The sequence below is a fragment of the Uloborus diversus genome, chromosome 3, assembly GCF_026930045.1.
Source record: "Uloborus diversus isolate 005 chromosome 3, Udiv.v.3.1, whole genome shotgun sequence".
In the NCBI taxonomy this organism is placed as follows: Eukaryota; Metazoa; Arthropoda; class Arachnida; order Araneae; family Uloboridae; genus Uloborus; species Uloborus diversus.
Genome location: NC_072733.1, coordinates 183,526,527 through 183,545,842, shown reverse-complemented (window position 1 = coordinate 183,545,842; position 19,316 = coordinate 183,526,527).

Genomic DNA, 19,316 nt, shown 5'->3' with positions numbered 1-19,316 from the left:
AAAAAATAGATTTTTTCCCCTGCGTAACCTCAAAGTTTAGACCTTTAAGTTTTTAAGAGGATTTATGGAAATTCAAATTATTTTTGGAGTTACAGTTGATTTTGCTGAAATAAACTCTTTTGCTGAAATGAGACTGCAAACTTTAAAACGCGTTTTTCTCGAAACTAGTTTTTTCGATATGGTTGACAAGATATCTCAAGTTCTAATGAACCGATTTTCTTGAAATTTGGTACAGACATTCTTAATACTATCAAAACTGTCTCCACGTAGGAATTTTCGTAATTTTTGACTTTTATTATTCAAAAAAAAAAAACACTTGAGTTCAAAAAAAGAGCCAAAAAATGAACTTTTTTATTCAAAAAGACACCATTTTGTGAGAAAAAAAAATTTCAGATCGGCTACGTCCAGACAATTTGACATTCTTGTTTAATAAGAATTAACCTTAACTTTACGTTTTAGATTACCTGGAGGAATGGAATCACGCCAACCAGGAACCCCCCCCCCTTTTTTTAGAGTCCCCACTTTGCCAGCCTCCACCAACTACAATTTTGAATTTTTTTTCAACTATTATACATTTTTAAATTTTTAAAGTATTGATAAAAAACTGATAAAAATGGATAGGGAAAATAGCTACTGTTTTTTTTTCTATTACGCCCGTAAAATCACCTTAAAATCAAGCCTCTAGACTAGAATACCCCCTTAACTGATAAAACTGGTGTAACGCTCGTACGTTAATCCAGTTTTATTAGTTAAGTTACTCTATTGCTATGGAGGAAGCTAGCCGCCGGAATAAGGTTACACGAAGTGCAAAATGCTGCCACAGTATTTACGGAGTAAGATTGCACATTTTTTTGTGCCACAATACGAAAAAATAAAATTTTACAGGAGAAGCGTTTGAAATTTAACCCTTTTGGAAATTTGCGGTAAGAAAAGTAAATTTGCTGTGCTCTCCCGTGGTTAATATTGGATAAAAAAATCTGTCCTTATTATCCAAAGAAGATATCATCATTTGAAACCCTTTAAGTGACCAAAAAAGGAATTTAAAGATTTCATATTGTGGCACTTTTCTTTCAAACCAGCGATATGTTAAGTGTTTTGCACACGTAAGTTATATGTTCAGTTTTTTTTCCGGGGTTTGTAGTTACAATTATTTTGCATTATAGAATATCACGCACAAAAATAAGTTGGAATTAACTTCTTTACAATACAGTATGTCATGTTATGTAACTAACATTTTAATTTTAAGTAGGAAATTCAATTAAAGAGTTTGTATTATTAGAACTAAAAGCTTCATGGCCGACGACAGTACTGATGTTAGACTTTGGGCTGGACAAAATTGGTTTATCTAGAATTTCTCAGCCATATTCAGTGATGAAAAAAAATGGTTCTCTGAAGGAAGTAACTGAAATATCATCCAAAACGTTAAATCAAATTATCCTGAGCAGACACCGACATGTAAGCCCATAAAATTATTATGTTTTGGAAAAAATCATATTGCTGAATTCCCAGCTCTTGGAGAAAATTTTGCTGTTGATCTTTTTGACTATGTGTTATAATATAAATGAATGGAATTGAATGAATCTAAGCTTTGTTAAGAAACATCAATGGCAAAATCTTTTGAATTCCGAACTAAGAGTTTCTTTCAATATTTCCGCCCCGTACGTATTTTACGCAGGTCTAATTGATTATTGTCAACATGCCATCAAAATTTAGACCAATAGTTTGAAGTAAACATTTTCATCACTTAAACATTTATCTGTGCCGTGATAATAGTCAGTCAATAGTTTAATGAAATAAGTGTTCTGACTCATCTCCTGGTCCAAAACTTGTTGCGAAAGTCTTTTAATTTTTTTTTCTTTTTTTGTTAATGTGTAACCTTTCAAACGATTTATATGTAATGTGACTTTACACATAAATTTGTGATATATTACAACGTAGTAACATTACCACGTTGTAACCTTTCCAAAGCGATACGTTACTTTAGTTTTATCAGTCACGTTGCATTGGCATAAAAATAATTATTTTTAAATTTATAAAATTCATTTTTAAACACTATGTCATGTTTTAAGTATAAGCATGTTTTATTTCCCATATTTATATACCTGTCATAATAAACAAGCACAATATTACAAAAATAAACTTAATATTACTAAAATCTTTGGTGAGCGTGGTCAGAATTAAGATTAAACGGAAAATGCGGAGCAAAATTACTTTTTTTGCGGAGCTGCGGAATTTCGCTACTTTTGCGGAGCAGTTGACAACCCTGAGGTAAGGTTACAAAAAAATTTTTAGTCTTTGCGTAGCACCATTTTTTTAGAAAATTGGAAGGTGTTCTTTTCATGTATGCCAACTGAATTTCTTTATAAAACCAGACGGTATACTTTCTTTTACCGTTTCCTAAAGTCACAGTGGCCACCTTTCTTGGAGCTTAGAATGACATTTCATTCCTTAGGAAAAATATTGTATTTTTATATCATTTTTTTTTCTCAGCTAGTGCTTTGCTTTTCTGCTTTTGGTCTATTTTCAAGATTGTCAGTATCAGCTAGCTCTGTTATCAGACAGAATCTTTTAAGCACTCTTTGGAAGTGATCGCAATAGCTTTTGTAAGGATATGGCTGAATACACGAAGTTAGCTGGTGTGTCTCGACATGGTGAATTATATCTTTCAGATTCCATTATTCTTAGTTTTAATTTTGTTTTTGGAAGCAGTTTTTCGGATTCTTTCATGATCTCCAACAATATTGTTGTTTCGTGCCTCTCGCGGTGTCTTTGTTGGTTTGCCATGATTTCTTTCCTTATCCTCTTTCTTTTTCTGAGGCGTATTGTATAGATTTCAAACCTTGTCTCTGTTATCTGTTTTTCAGCTATTATATGGTTTTTAAAATTATTTATATTCTGGATTGCTGAAAATATTAATAATATTAATTATATTAATGAATTGGACATTTTCATAAATCAAAAACCTGCATGCTTTAAAGTATAACATATCCATTAGAAAGCCAGTAATAGACCCATAATTTAGGTGAAATATCTTTATCATGAACTTCCCATTACAAATACACTGGAGCGTGACTGAAGGATACAAGTATTAAGAACTGTTTATATAGTTAGAATTTTATAGCTATTGATAAAGGGTGTTTTTTTTAGAGGTAGAGAAGGTTCAAATAAAACACAGTTAAATGTTAATTGCCATGAATGTTGCTTTATTCGAAAGATGATTCTTTGCCATTTTTATTTAAGTATGATTTCTGGCACATGGTCACCTCAGCTGGCTCGGAGAAAGTCCAATCGGAAAGTCCAATTTTCTCACTTTTTGCAGCAATAGAGGCCGTATGTCAGTGATAAGGTGGCGAATGTTCTCTTCCAAGGCGTCTATCGTCTATGGCTTATCGGTGCAGACCAGAGACTCCACATAGCCCCACAAAAATAGTCCAGCGATGTTAAATCGCATGATCTTGCAGGCCAATCCACGGGTCCATTACGCGAAATTATTCGTTCACCGAACGTTTCTTTCAATAAATCAATTGCGACACGCGCTGTGTGCCATGCAGCACCGCCTAGTTGTCTGTTCATGATGAAATGGCAAACCGAACTAAGCACAAAACAAGTGACAGCTAACAAAATGGCACACATATCAAACAGTGTTGCCAACTTAAAGTTCTATACCTCCAAAAAAACCCTTTAGAATGGAATATGTTTGAAATTTCCTGATAACAATAGTAGTGCGTAATAATTAATAGATATTTTGAGTTAATACTGAAAAAAGGAAAGGTGCATCGAAAGACTACTTATTTGTTAAGCGAATACATTTTGTCAACGCAGCTTGTAGATTTCTTAGTACAAAACGAAATTTTTCTACTTCATGTAAAATTCATTCCTTCAGCAGATGAGTACTTTTAAGATGTAGAAGTAACCATAAGAAAAAGTTAATAAAAAAAAAATAATATGAAGATTAATATATTGAAACATTATGTGTTACGGTGGAATGAGTGTGACGAAATGACAGCAAATTTCTTAGTCCATTTATTGCAATAATCACCATCATCTATATTATTTTTTAAGAATGTTTTTTTTTTTTTAAACGCCTTACTTTTCCTAATACTTAATCAAACTTCATTTATAGGGCATCATTTTAAATATTTTTTTACCGCTTTTGGAGAAAGATGAGACAATTCTCCATTTGATTTGTAAAAAACATTTTATTATGGACTGCTGCAATAAGTTCGATATCAGTCTGGGGGGTGACAACCAAAGTGGCATAACTAATTTCAAAGATTTCCGGAGAGAATCTCCGGATGTGGGGTGGAAAAGAGGGAGTTCTCCCCGAACTCCACTCTTTAATACCCCACATCATGGAGTGATACTATACTAATGATCATGTTGTCAATGCTTAGACCTAGTAGTGACTTCCTCTTATACCAAAGAACTGAAACACATTATCTTTATTATCTTTTCCTGTTTTTGAGATGCACTAGAAAAATTTAAGGGGGCCAGCAATTTCCTACAACGACGACGACGCACACATGCGTCTTTTGCAAATCATATAAAAAACTTTCATAGTTTTAATTTTTTTTCCATACATTATCCCATTTAAATTATAGTAAAAACACAAATGTAGTTGTTTCTAAAAAACTGTATGAATTTCATGTTTACATTTAATTTTAAGACATTTTTTTTCTTGCGTTTGTAGTTGGATAGGAAGACACCACAAATTACCACCCCAGTTGTCACCCATGCCAGGTACGCCACTGATATATATATATATATATATATATATATATATATATATATATATATATATATATATATATATATATATATATATGTATATATATATATATATGTATATATATATATATATATATATATATATATATATGTATATATATATATATATATATATATATGTGTGTGTGTGAGAAGGTTGCCGTCAATGAACCACATAACAGTCTTCGATTTTTTTAGAAAGAAAATCCAAATCAAATTTCACGTTAATTGTAGAAACAATATCTAATATAAAAATCAAATATGAAAATCTTAGCATGTGGTCCATTTATGGCTACCGGTTCCTATGGATGGACCATCGAGTTTCCATCGATGAACCACTGTCTCAAATTGAAAAATCAATTCGTAACTTACAAATATTTATAACAGGGAATCAATAAACACTATAGAAAAATATATTTATTTGCTAAAATGTTTTATTTTTGGATAAGAGGAACTCTTTAAACTTCGTTAAGGTCCATGCCACCATTTCTGTGAGCTGTTGTAGCACGTTATATGCTCTCACTTGTCTACTGACCATACTTTACTATTTTTTGCATTTTTCTGGAACAGCAAAAGTATTTTAAACTGTGTTATTATGTTTGAAATTTTTTATCAACGCTATAAAAAATGTTGACTTGAAATTATAATAAAGAATAAGAGTGTTCATGAATTACTGAGATTATTTTTCCTCTATCATATTTATTTTTAAATAATTGAGCAATTTTCAAAGGTAATTGAGCCGAAGATACAGCAATGTTTGAGATTTTCCATGAAAGAACCACTTTGTCAGGTGGTTCACTAGTGAAAACACTGAGCGGTCCAATGATAGCAACTGCATTATTTTGAATATTCTTATAGGTGTTACTGCTGTGACGAATCATGATGAAGCATGAAGTATGGGAAATTGTACTTGAAAAGGCACTATTTTAAGCCAATGTTCACGTTTTTATTTATCAATGATATTAAAAGCATTTTCTAAATAAATGAAAATCTCAATAGTTAGTAAGATAATGGTAGAAATCTTTTCTGACCGATTAACAATATGATGAAATAATTTTAGCTACTTGACGACTCCACAGTAGACTGTTTTCAGGCAAAGGAAGGTACTAAAACTGATTAGACATCTGCAAAAACTTTGGTACGGAAGATATCTTCACGGTCTAAACATGGAACCAGTTCATTGACGGTAACCTTCCCCTATATAGATATATATAAATATACACAGGGTGATAAACGAATAAGCCCTGATTTCAAAATTGAATATCTCTACAACAAAGATAGATAGAATTATGTGGTAAACTGTATATTTATTAGCAAAACTGTAAAAATGGTGCACAAAAGTTTAGAAAAATCAATTACGAAATCGTCAACAGATGGCGCTCTGCGTTGAAAACTCTTTCTCTGAAAGGAGTCTAGAAAAAAAAAACCCTATGAAGTGAAGCAGTTTTTGCAATCAGAAGACAATTTTTCAAAGTGTTTACAGTTCGAAGCAATAACGTGGCATAAACGACCAATGAAGTTTAACAAGGATGTCTTGCAATGTCTGAACGGAAATGGAATCACATTGAACACCAATCAACGATTCAAGCTCATCTAGAGTAGCGGGATTGTTTCCACAGACACTGGTTTTCAATGCACCCCACAGAAAGAAGTCACAAGGAGTCAGATCGGGAGAAAATGGAGGCCAATCTGCTCCTGTGTCCGAAAAACCAGTCGATACTTGGTCAATACTCCAACGCTAGTTGATTGCTGACAAAATGTTCTAAAATATTAACGTAACGTTCAGTAGCCCATTGGATCGGTTTTGAAAACTGCTACATGTTGCCGTTGGATTGTGTTGAAATCGGCGGAACTCCAGTACCAAAAACACACGTTCTGCAATAGAATACATCATTTCACTTTCTACGCTAGCCCTTTTTCATTATCCAACAGTCGTACTGATCGCTTTATACTTCGAAGAACATTTTAAAGGCTATTGATAGGTCATTGTGATTACAGTGCCGTCTGTTGACGGTTTTCGTAACTAAATTTTCTAAATGATTGTTTACGATTTTTACCGTTTTGCCAATAAACGTACACTTTACCACCTACATCTATCGATCTTTGTTCTAGAGATATTTAATTTTGAAATCAGAGCGTTTTCGCTGATCACCCTGTATATATATAATTTAACTTCACCAGCTGAGCATATTAAATATTAATTATACCGAACTCTATTTAAATTAAAAAATCTTCTTAGTTGCATGCATTATGTATAAACTTTAAAAATTAAACACGCAAAAAGTACTTTTTAAAAGACTTGTATTACTGTAAAATTCAACTATAGTCGATAAAAAAGTGAGCACATCTTCAAAATACAACTCTTATTTCCTTCTTATGTACATATTTATATTCTTCTATAACCCTACATGCATTAAATGTTTTTTATATTTGAAAGAATCCCAAACTTCATGTGAAACATCTCCTCGATAATTTTGTTCATAATTTACTCAAGAGTAATAATCGATATTTTGTAATAAGAGTATTTTAATCAAATATTACTAATGACGCTGTCAGGTTAGTTCCTTACGCTGTATCGTTTGTTTTGCTTCTCACCGTAGCAACGCGCCCCAAAATAATTTTTCAAATCACTGATGCGTAATATTCACTTTTTGCGATGCTTTTTAAAGAGCAATAAATAGCCTTTTTATCTTAAGTAAGCGTTTTATAAACGAGGCTTTTACGAAAATTGGGCTACTAAATTTTTCACTGCTGTTGAGAAACAGCTTAATAATTTTTATTCAGAGTCAGTTTTATTCTGAAATGTTCTTTTATAATTGAAATTTGTATGTTTTGAATGTAGGTATATGTTTAATGCCTCCATTAATTTTATTCTAAGTAGTAGAACTTCGATTGTTGTTACAGTATGTTCTTTTATTGAAAATAACTAGATGTTATTACAGTGATTTAGTGTATTTCAACGAGTAATTAACTGGATTTATTCAAGTGTTACGTTATTTCATTTATCAGCAATTTCGTATATATTTTTAAGTACGAAATCAATAGTCATTTTATTTTATTCATTTAAAATTAAACTTAGAATTTCGTAAATACGGGTTATTGGGTCGAATGAGGTAAAAACGTGCATGATTAATACATTAAGTGTCAGTAATCAGCAATGACAGTGATATCTATGTAAGGCAAAATTTAGGCATAATGAAAAAAAAATTTTAGTCGTAATATAATTATTTTCTCACTTTTTTTTAAATACTGAACGCTTAATATACGATTTCACGTATGATGAAAAAGCGTTGATCATATTTTGTATAGTTGAAACGTCTAGTACGTCACATGCTTAAATCAATATAGAAATTTCTAAAAGTATCTTTCAATACATTAATATTGAGGGCTAAAAATGCAACAAAAACAAGGAAAAGAGGAAAACTTTGTTTAAAAGGAAAATAGTTTTATCCCACACCTGCGCACTCCAGAAATATTTTTTCGACTTTATTTTCTTTTTTTACATACAAACTAATAATGACCTAAAGAATTTCCCTAACGCTAAAAAAAAAAAAAACTTTTTTTATTTAGCACTTTATTGAAAAGATATCTTAAACTGTAGTGTTTTATTTTATTATTATTTTGGCTATAGAACAATTGTTTTTATTTAGTATAAAATAGTCACAAAATGCTACAAATGTTTGACACCATTTTATGTCGCTGCTCTTTTAACAATGCGCCATTTTAATTTTTCAAAATCAAAAATATTATCTGTGGCAGCTTTCCTGCTAAAAATGAGTAATTCAGTTGGACGGAAAAACCCATAGAGGTTGGGACATAGAAAATGTCTTAAGAGGATCTTGGTTCGTTGCCCCAGGCATTATAGTTCCATTGAGCCTTGGAATGCGGGGCACTTACTCGTCAAATTTGTCTGCCCAAAAGTCCTATCGTCGGTAGGTAAGAAGTTTCTCAAGGTTATAAGAGGCTGAAAAAACTTCCTTTCCCCCTTCAATACCATATCACTGTTGTCAATATGATTGGTTACGCTATCATCCCGATGGTTAGACCAGTTAACGTTTTTCACTGTTAAAAATGCAGCGAAGGCCTACAGAACTACCTACAAACTATCATAGATTTTGTGGCATTGAAAGAGCGACTACCCAATGGCAATCTAACTTTTTATTTGATATAAAAAAGAGTCAGTTGGGGTAATTGGAAACACTGTTTCAGTGCTAAGATCTCTTCCAAATTTTCCAAAAAGAAATAATATACGAAATTTTGTGTATTGCATCAGGACAATGAACGTAATTGCTTATGAAACATTTGGCTGTATGACTATTTTATTGAAAAAAAAAGTATGTTCATTCATTTTAGCATATTTCTACCCACCCCATAGACTAGAGAGTAAAAAGAGATAATGATTTCCTTCCCCTCTTGAGTTTAAGGGGACCGTGGACCTTGAAAGCTTTTTATTTTGTTTATTAATTTTGAAATATGAAACTGGGCATAAAAGTTAGTAAGTTTATTAGCATGCAAAATATCAAGCAAACAAAAAGTGCAACAATATAAAAATTTAATTTAAATTAAAAATTTTGAAATTAAAAATAAATTTTAAAATGCTCCATGCGATTCAATTTTTGCTCTTTTCTCAAACAATTTGCATTTTATCAAAGAACAGAACATTGCCAAGAACTTTGGGTATCCATTTAAGGATTGATCCATTATTAACTGCACAGTATTTTTTTCGCGTAAAGCAATAGTTTTTGTTGCGAATATTACATAAAAATCAAAATTTTAATATTTTTAAGCAACATAAAATTCTTTTAAACCTTAATGCATACCCAGTTTTATCAAACTACTACCAAAGTATCATATTCTGAAATTTGAAGCATATCGAACAAAAATTAAGTCGCATGGAGTTTTTTTCAATCTGTGTCGCATCGAATTTTCCAGTCCGAGATAAATGACGTTAAAGTCTAATTTCACTTACATTTCATGTTCTTCATATTTTAAAACCTCCCGAAAGATATTTTCACGATGACTAAATATTTGACATTAATACCAATGTAAGAATTTATTGAAACTTAGTTTACATGTTTGACACTTAAATTTACTTAGTTTTTCGACTTTGTTTACATGTTTTACAGCCATTTTAATTTAAAATACGCTCTGTTTACTTTTTTTTTTTTTTTAACGCATATAACTTCGCGATAAAACATCAGATCAACAAGAGGTTTTTTTCATACGATTCAGCACACTTCATATATTGTTACTTCCACGGAATAAAAAAATCAAATTTTTGACCGATTTGAGCTATTTGGAAGGTCCATGGTCACCTTAATAACGGAAGAAAACTGAAATACACACGCAGTTTAGATTAAGAAGCTTTAGAGCAACTATATTGAACCCTTGCGCCATCTTTGGGACAATATAAAATTAGTAAAAAGAAATACCTTTAAAAAGTATGTTTCGCGCTAAATTTTTATAAACTGCCCACAAAAGTGTAATTCACCTCAAATTCTAACGTTTTTGTCATCTTCAAAAAAGATAGGAAAGTATGGCAAGTAATTTTGTTTGCATTTTCCTCAGGGTGCAATATGTTTGGGGTAAACACTTGAGTTTCACAGCAAAAATGTCACAGTTGCAAAATTTGAAATGCTTTAGTAACATTCTACAGGACTATTTAAAGAAAGTAAAAATTACTTATTTTGCGTTTTGACTTCTGCCAGAAAAGAAAATGCAAGATAGTAAAATACAACCTTTTTCTCCTAAAATCACTGCACGAGTTTTTTTTTTCACTTCCATTGGATCCATATGTACAGTAACCCCAAATGACCAAAGTTCACCTTTTTATTAAAAGCTAAACTCGTTTATGAGATTCTAATTATAAATGGTGACGTAACTAAACTGTTTCTGATAAAAGACAATAAATTAAAACTAAATATATCTTCGGAATAAAAAAAATCAATGAAATGGAGTTCAAATTACTGCATGCATACTTTAATATTTTTTCTTTAAACAAAAATGTTTTACTATTAGGCTTTTATTAGCCTTATTTTGAATTTCATCACGAAAGTAAAGTTATGCAAGAAATTGTATTTGTCATGCGTAAAGTAAAAATTCATTTTTTTAAAACTCTCATATTTGTTTAGACTAGACATCATTACGAAAACAAAACTTTCAAACAATGCTTCCAATAAGGACGCGTTGAAGTAAAACAATATTCTGCAGAATATTTATATCGAGTGTAAATATTTGCACGTCATACTTTATTTCTATTAAAATCATCTCTGAAATATTTCTTTTAACAGGGTATACAATCTCCTCTAAGATCAGACTGTAACAAAAGGAAGAAATGTATTTTCATGAAAAATTCATGATATTTCCTCGATTTTCATTCCACTTCATTTGAAATGTAAAGATCCTGCAGGAGCACTCATCGTTCCGCTAGTGAATTAAGGTACCTTCCGCAATACATCATTCCCCACATATCGCACTTCATTTATTTGAATAACACCTTTTTCGGAAATAGTTTCAAAATTCCAGTGTATTTCGGCTGTAAAAAATATCATTTGTGAATACCCAAAGAAAACGAGTAGAAATTTATTTGATTTCATATTCATGCTACTTGCTTAAGGAAAATGTTGCTTTTTCGAATAACTGGAGATTATACTTCATTATGGAAAAATAACATTTTATAAAAAGTATTTTTTAATCAATACTTTGTAAAAAAGGGTTAAAATTTGTAGATAAAATAATTTTGAAGATTTTAAGAAATGAAAATTAATATACATATGCTTTGTTGGATTACCTTCTAGCCTTTTTAAACACTCATTAGCAAATTGGATATAAATTAATTAAATGATTGCGTGGATACTGCGTAAAACGTTGCGTAGAAAATTAGCAAGCAGTAGGGGAAACCAACATAGAGAAATGTTGCTCTAAATCTATTTTGTGAATCATTCACCTGAAACCTGAACTCGTTTCGTGAATACCGTATTTTGAGTAAAACCGATTGAACTTGTCTGCGTAAACAATTTTGAGAAACAATTATTTGCATCCAATTTATAGCGTGATCAAATAGTGAGGAAGAAGTGAGCGCTCCTAAAGTTCAACGCACGCTTCCGCCAATCAACTCCGGGGCAGTTATTCATCTAATCAGCTTTAGAAGATTGTATGCGCAATCTATAAATATAAAACAAAGTTTGTGTGCATGTGCTTATATATCAGATGCTTCTTGACCAAATAAACAAGCCTAGAATTACAAATTTGGGATACAGGTTTCTCGGTTCAGATTTTATGGTCTTTGTAGCATTTTCCATAAATTGGATTTTTCTCTTATTCATTCCATTTTAAATCAACAAATGTTATTAAACTCTGTCAATTAATAGAAATTACCGCATATTTTCAAGTTTTATTCAATGGAGAAGGCTGCAAAAATACCGTAATGGAAGCTTTTGCCACGATGGAGAGGCCCAAAACGTCTATAATTAACCAAAAGAGGAGCTGTAAGCTTTTAGCGTTAGTGAAACACTTCTTTAAATTCTTAGATCATTTCTGTCCATCAGCAGAGCAAATAATCGCAGACCAAAATGAATTCAATTGAAATACCTTTAGGGTAGACCGGGGCAACGTTTAATATTTTTTTTATCACTGGATTTTCTAATTTTTATGTTTTATCTTTGGAAATTTTAGACATTGTGGTTTTATTAAGCAGTTAATAGAGTCAAAATTGGCATAATCAGTTGTTGCTCAGCTTGTGTTTTTAACCGTTAAAAAAATTATTTTTGAGTCCAAGTCGGTTGCGTAAACTTGCCCCGGACACTGGGTACGTTTGCGCATATTTATTTTGACCCATAACTTGATCCTGTTTGTGTTTTGAACATAATGTCTTACCATCGCTAAAATAAAGCAAGTTTATTACAGACTGAATAGAGTATAAAGTTGAAGATAGTGCTATATGATTGTAAGCTATTGGATACGAATAAGTAACTTAATTAAAAACTAAATGGTAATTTTCAAAACTAAAACTCCGGAAAACACTAAAAATGTTGGAGACCGTTCGGAGCGAGAAAAGTGTCAGGGTCACGTTTAAGTAAGACAGTAAGAACGAACGTAAAGGTGCTCCGACGTTCAACGCGTAAACTTGCCCCGTCGCCAAATTTGGATTTATTTTTGACGTGCCAAAAAATTTAATAACATTTTAGTTCATACAAATACAATTTTTATAAAAGGATCAAGTTCTGCTAAGTTTTATATATTTGTTTTTTCTTAACTAAGTATTATTTATTCACAATAAGCTTAAAAACTTTCAAAACACAATTTACTCAACTTGGTAAAAAACATATGATTATTTCTGCATGCTGGACCAAAACTCGACTAATGCTCAAAAACTTGTGAGAATATTTGTTAGAGAGTAGCATCAATCTGTTATGACTGTTAGCTCTCCAGTTAATAATTCGTTTTGAAAAAAGGGCACTGCGTAAACGTGCCCCCATGCGTAAACTTGCCCCTGTCTACCCTACCCCTAAATAATAGTCCATTGTTTTTTTCTTCTCATTTTTAATAAAATTGTACTCCGTGAATTACAAAAATGAGTTTACCTAATAGCTGCTTGTAACGTTTATAATGTTCTTCTTAAAACAAAGGGAAACAAATGTTTTTCAAATAGATTTTATGTGTAACTTGGAAAAAGTGCATTAGATGAACTCATGAACTGTGACTTCTTTTTCCTTTGAATTTCCTTTGAAGGGTTGCCATTTAGAATCATGTACCAAATCCAATCAACAATCACGATATCCCGGCAAATGATTACACTTCATTTATTACTTTTAATCCATGGTTTTCGCTAAAGTACTAAGAACTCTTAGATCATTCCCTTCCACTTCTCCAAGCAATTTCTGATTTATTTAACCATAAAAATGTTTTATTGACGAATTCAACTTTTTTTCCTACACACAACGACATGATTATTGCGAAAGTTTATTGTGATTAGATTTTTAGCTGTGGCTCACGTGAAATAGCTTTTATGACATTTTCTTGATTATTTGTAACTTTCTTCAAATCTAACATTTTGCATTTAAAAAAAATCGTAGGTATTAGCAAGTATGCTATAAAGTAAGCAACAACATTCAATTTATGCTACTATTCTTGATCACTAAACCAGATCATTTCCTAACAGGTAGGCTGTCGTACCTTAAATGATATATCTTTTGAGTTCTCTCTATAATGTCGTGTTTCAACGATCAGTTACTCCGGGTGGGTTAATAACATGACGGTTAATGACGTCAGTAGCTAATGACCTTATTAACATTACCAGAGTTTTTGGGGCACCAGAGCTTTTGGGGCACAAAAATAGGTTACATTTCTGTCTTTTTTCTTCTTTTTTTAACTACTTTTTTTGAAAATGTGTGAGTTTTCTTGTGACAGGGGTACCAAATTTTACCAGCATTTGCTCAGGCACTTCCGATTGTCCTAACGAACGCTTTTGCTTAAACCACTGTTACTTGCGCAGGCGAATGCGCGGAAGCACACTTGTTGAACTTGAATTTAAGCAGTTAACTTTTGTTTGGCTGAAAATAAATCTGAGAACGATTTTAGGAACGACAGAATAACTAGTGGTTATGATTTGGATCTTTTCTGTGCTCAGTGAGCCGAGGTAACTGGTTGGCTTAATCGAATGCAATTAGACATAATGCCTTGAACTGCGAGATTGCAATAATTTTATCCCAGCTAATCTAGTACAAGTAGCTGATTATCAGACAACAGATTCAGCGCCATTCGCAAGCAGTGCAGATCGTTGTGGCTTTGACCGATGAAGTGTTGCAAGCATGGAACTTCGTCGTACCAATGACATTTGGCTTCTATAGGAGGCAAAAATTGAACATCTGTATGCTCGGAGACAACATCCATGCGGCTAAAACTGAAATTAAAATATGCATCCATTTAAAATCTGAAATAGCTGTTTTTAATAGTGTGTTTATGCATTTTTCTCCTTGAAATTTCATGAAAAGAAGAATTAAACAAAAAGAAAATATTTTCGCTGTCACTTTTTCTTATACTAACGCTCGGTTCTAACGAATGTTTTGATAACTGAAGTTTAAACTGAACTGTCTCTAGGGTCCCAGTCAACTGGTGAACCGCATCTTTGGCTCGTATGGGGAACCCTGGGGTGTAATGTAATGTAATTTGAGAGACTTGAACATGTAACTTTGAAATTTAATGACGTTATGCGTGATACAAGGCAAACTAGACATTTGTTGGATTGACGAGTGCACACTTCTTGCACGCATAGACGCAAATAAAGATGTTAATACCATAAAAAAATGCTTTGTTATAATGTCAGTTCTCTAGTCTAACGTAACCTTTACTGGTATGTATGTGTATTTCAGAGAGTTTTTTTTTTTTCAAACTTTTGTAGGACGTTGAATATTAAGAGTTAGTTGTGGTAAGAAGAAACAAAGTTTTAATGCTTCAACTTGAGATAATTTCCATCTTCATTAATTAATTGAACCATAAAAACTTGTGCATTGTGTTCAGCTTGACACACTCTGAGAGTAACTGGATATGAAAAAAATCATTTCAAAAGCTTAAGAACTTCTATATTAACAGCACTCTACCGCTGAATCCTTTAAATGTTATCTAAAATCATTTTTTTAAAAAGATCATACGAAAAATATATTAGACGCCGACTTTTTTTCAAATATGCGCAAGAGTGTTACATCAAAATTTAATTTTTCGAAAATTGTAGAAGAATGAAAACTTAATTGTTTCCATTTAACCTTGAGTGCAATATTGATGGAGTAAATGAAAAAACCAAACTTGATTGTCCAAAAAAGCTTGGAAGGTGAAATTCATAAATAAATGTTTTAGTAACCTTTCACATGGTAAATAAAACTAGTTAAAAACTGTCACTTCGTTTTTGTAGAATTCTGGAGAGGAAAATGTAAGATTAATAAACTTAAAAAAAAAATTTTTTTTAGTGTCATCTGCAAACAACGCGCGCACGATTGTGCCTACACGTTTTTCAGACACACGCGGAGCTCTTCAAGTATTCTACACTGGTGTGCAAAAATTAAGGACGAAGTCGAAAAATTAGCATATCAGCTGAACGAAGAGGCAGAGCGGGCAGAAAGACCAATCAGGAGATTAAGTAAGGTGATGTACGGTACCACATGCGCAGATATGCAGGCAGACGTAATGGAGGAGTGTCTGAGTAGTATAAAGCATGTTGTCGGTGTAAGATCAGTATTTCTGGCAAAGAGATTGCACGCCGTATAGCAGTTAAAATCACACCGAGTTGCTGCCTCAGCGAGAAATGGCGAATAATCAATCTGTTAGACGACATCTGGATGTTTTTACCCGAGGTCGAATCATTGGGAAGTTGGAGGAAGGCCGCAGTGAGACAAGTGTGGCTGCAGAGTTCGGAATTGCTCACAGCATCGCTTCACGACTTTGGAGACAATTTCAAACTACAGGAACAGCTATCGGGGGGTTCGGTAGTGGTCGTCCACGAGGAACCACACCCGCAGATGACCGGTATATTGTCTTACAGGCCAGAAGAAACAGGCGGCAGACAGCGGGAGAAATTGCTAGACACACGACACAGGCGACTGGACGATCGATATCGCGATTTACCGTGGCCAGAAGACTGCACGGTGGTGGTCTGTTTGCACGACGCCCTATACGGTGTGTACCTCTTACGCCTGCCCTTGCGAGAAGGCGTTCTCTGTGGTGCCGGGAACACCGGAATTTGAGAGACAATGAATGGGGACGAGTACTCTTTACGGTTGAGAGCAGGGGACAGCTATGGAGGTCGCAGTGTTCTCGTTTGGGGAGGCATCATGCTTGGTAGTCGTACAGACCTTCACATCTTCGACGCAGGTTCAGTCAACGGGACCCGTTATTGTAACGAGATTCTTCTTCCATATGTGCGTCTTTTTAGAGGCGATATAGATATTTTAGATATTGAACGTATGGATTGGCCGGCACGATCTCCGGATCTCAATCCCATCGAGCATGTATGGGATTTTCTAGGCAGACGCTTGGCAGCTCGTACCTTACCACCAGTAACGATTCGGGAGCTTCGATTGGCGCTGCAAGACGAATGGGCAGCAATGCCTCAACAACTCATCGACATCCTCATTCTCAGCATGGGCAGACGCTGTGAAACCTGCCTAGCAGTCGGGGGAGATCATATCCCCTACTAAAGACCGGATGTTTCTTGCTGGACACCCATCACAGGGATGTTTCGGCCTTCAATCGCATTGCGCTCCATGCTACTTTTTCAATAAAGCTTCTTTTTATCCCTCTGATTTCTCTTTTAGTAAGTGTTATTTACATTACACATGTCCTTACGTATTGGGGATCTTACGGTATTAAATGTGTTGATTTGGAAAGCTTTTGTACAAAGTTATAATGAAAAAACCGTCTCGTCCTTAATTTTTGCACACAAGTGTATATGTTACCTAGTTTTTACTCACCATTAACTTATTTACAGAAACTACAACGAATATGACTAGAGTTTGTCTCCATTTAACCCACATTTTCCATTACCCCATCTGACACTAGACATTTAAGAAAATAATAAATATATAATTTATGGACCAAAATTATATTAATTATAAAGTTTATGCTTAGGAGAACGTTGGGGGAAAGGCAGAAGTAGCATTATTACTGAAATGTAGCACATTCTTAAATTGTTTCTAGTAGCTTGTCTAGTAGATGCAGCAGATTCTAATATGCCATATCTACTGAATAAGCTTGAAAACAGTTTTCATGCTTTATTTCGGCATAAATGAAACTATCTCAATCCTCCCGAATCTTACCTAATACTATGAGAATAAGGTAACTGAAAATGTATATTTTTTCCGACATTATTTAATTTGTTTGTTCATTAATTAAACTCTTCTATATTCAAATATTCTATTTCCCAAACATAATGCATTCGAATCGGCATCAGATTCTCTAGCGATTTGCTTTATTTTATACATACGTTGCATTCATAATATTTTTTAGCGCATAACATTATTAAACTGAGTATGTATTTTTATTATACATTTAAACATAATCATTTAAGATATCTTAAGCAAATTATTTAAAACGATGCGAAAACCACTCAAAAATGGAACGCTAATTGAATGAAATAGCGTTTAGTTCTTGAAAAGTATTCGTACTAAGTATCCGTACTTCTTAAGGTAAGCAAAATTGCTTCATTAAAAGATTTACTACTTACTTCAGCTGCTGTTTAAAGGTGTTCTAATAGTTAAAGAAGTTTCTTCGCTCTTTAGTAAAATAAGAGCATGGATTAGTTAAAATAATTAATGATTTGCACTTATTTTAAATGAAAACTAATGTATTTTCCATCTAATTATGGTTAAGAGTTCGCGTAACATTAGAGTAATTCTTTAAAACAAAAAGTTTGAGGTCTTACTTTACATCTCGCAGACGCTGTGTTATAATTTATCATTTATATCACTACGTTAAACTGGTCCAAGTCCATGGTATAAGAAAAGGCTATGAATGTAATGTTAAAAACAGCAAGTTCATTTTAATATAAAACAAAATAATTAAATAAAATCAAACCTTTCTTATTTTCACGCGTCTGTCTTATTTAGATGTATTTTTCAAAAGTAGAGAAATTGGCTTTAGTTTGCTTATTTCTAATCCTTCTGCGACGTCTGGTCAAGAAAAACGGACGTTTTTAGATATACGAGGCGTGTTTTTTAAGCAAGGTCCGTTTTGTTTTAGACACCAGTAGTTTGCGCGCATACTGCAGCGAACACGTTCGTCGTGTAGCGGCATGTCTCGGGAACAACATTTTCAACTCTGTAGCTAACCTGCACGGTTCTGTTCTATGCTTTCATAATGTTTAAAACCTATCAACTCGCCCACCGCATGTGAGGTTCGCTCGGTGATACGCTTTTTGTCAGCAAGGAACCTGTCTGCTGCAGAAGTTCATTACGGTGATACTGCTATGAGTGAAAGCAAAGTGCGTAAATGGGTAAAACAATTCAAAGATGGCCGTGACAACGTCAATGATGAAGAGCGCTCCGGTCGCCCTTTTTTGATTACAGACGCTTTGAACTTCAGTGAGAGCAAAATCTTTCCAAATCTGTCGATGAATTTCTGCAGCAGATAGTTTCCTTGCTGACAAAAAGCCTATCACTGAGTGAACCTTAGATGCGGTGGGCGAGTTGATAGTCTTAAACATTCTAAAAGCGTAGAAAAGAACCGTACAGGTTAGCTACATAGTTGAAAATGAGCACAGTTGTTCCCTAGACATGCCGGTACACGACGCACATGTTGCGGTATGCGCGCGAACTACTGGTGTTTAAAACAAAACGGACCTTGCTTATAAAACACGCCCTCGTACTATCAATGAGTATGATTCTGATTGGCAATTTTAAATAAACATTGTTGCATTTTTTAAAAATGACTTTTTTTAATAATTTTTTTTTTTTCCTTGAGGGGGGTGGGGTTAGACTTTTACGGAATATTAAGCCGTGTTTCATATATATATATATATATATAACAGTGTTTTTTTCTTTTTGCCCGATGGCTAGAAGACT